Source organism: Myotis davidii, unplaced genomic scaffold (genome assembly GCF_000327345.1).
Source record: "Myotis davidii unplaced genomic scaffold, ASM32734v1 scaffold2951, whole genome shotgun sequence".
NCBI lineage: Eukaryota > Metazoa > Chordata > Mammalia > Chiroptera > Vespertilionidae > Myotis > Myotis davidii.
Genome location: NW_006282813.1, coordinates 142,169 through 142,962, shown reverse-complemented (window position 1 = coordinate 142,962; position 794 = coordinate 142,169).

The window sequence follows — 794 nt, the reverse complement described above, 5'->3', positions numbered from 1 at the left end:
CATGTTCCACCTCCTTGACCAATGTGGTGGTGGGGGAGATTAAATTTGAAAACACTCTATAATGCTCTGATAGACACAGTTATTCCATCTTCCAACTGCCTTGTTTGATCGAATACCCTTCAAGACACTCCAGAGCTATCTCTAGCTCTAGCTCTAGGATGACTCTCCCTCCCTGCAGGACCCCAGACGGCCAGAGACCAGAACTCTACCCAGGATTCCAATGGAGGCCTTGTTTGGAGTGAAGGTGAAGATTTGGATCAGTTCAATAGTCAGAGAGCAATAACCTCCCATGGCCCTCAGCAGAGCAGCCTGGGCTGGGACCCACCAAGGTGAATTCCTTCCTGAGCTGTGTAGGCCCACCGTGCCCCCAGGGGAACTTTACCGGCTAGCACCCAGCTGGGTGGCGCCTACTCAGACCAAGGCTGGATCCTGCTAGGTTCTCAGGGGGCCGCCAGTTCTTCAGGGCCCCCGGGGCCGGGTCTGGAGGGAAGGAGGGGCTGAGTGGCCGGCGGGTACACCCCTTTATTCTTGGCCTGTGGTTCTGCCAAGTGCAACCAGATGTGATGGTGACAGGTTGCTCCTCAGAGGTGCTGGCAGTAGCCCTGTGCTCTGGGGCTTCGCCCATGGAGCGCTGCTGCTGTGGGACGCGGTGTAGGCAGAACTCAGGGAAGTCCAGGTTAGGAAACACAGCCCGGGGGCGGGGACCCCAGAGCAGGGGCATAGGCCAGCCGCAGGGTGGGGGATGGGAGCCAAGGCCCTGGAGCCTTGCAGGACAGAGGGCAGAGCGCTCTGGC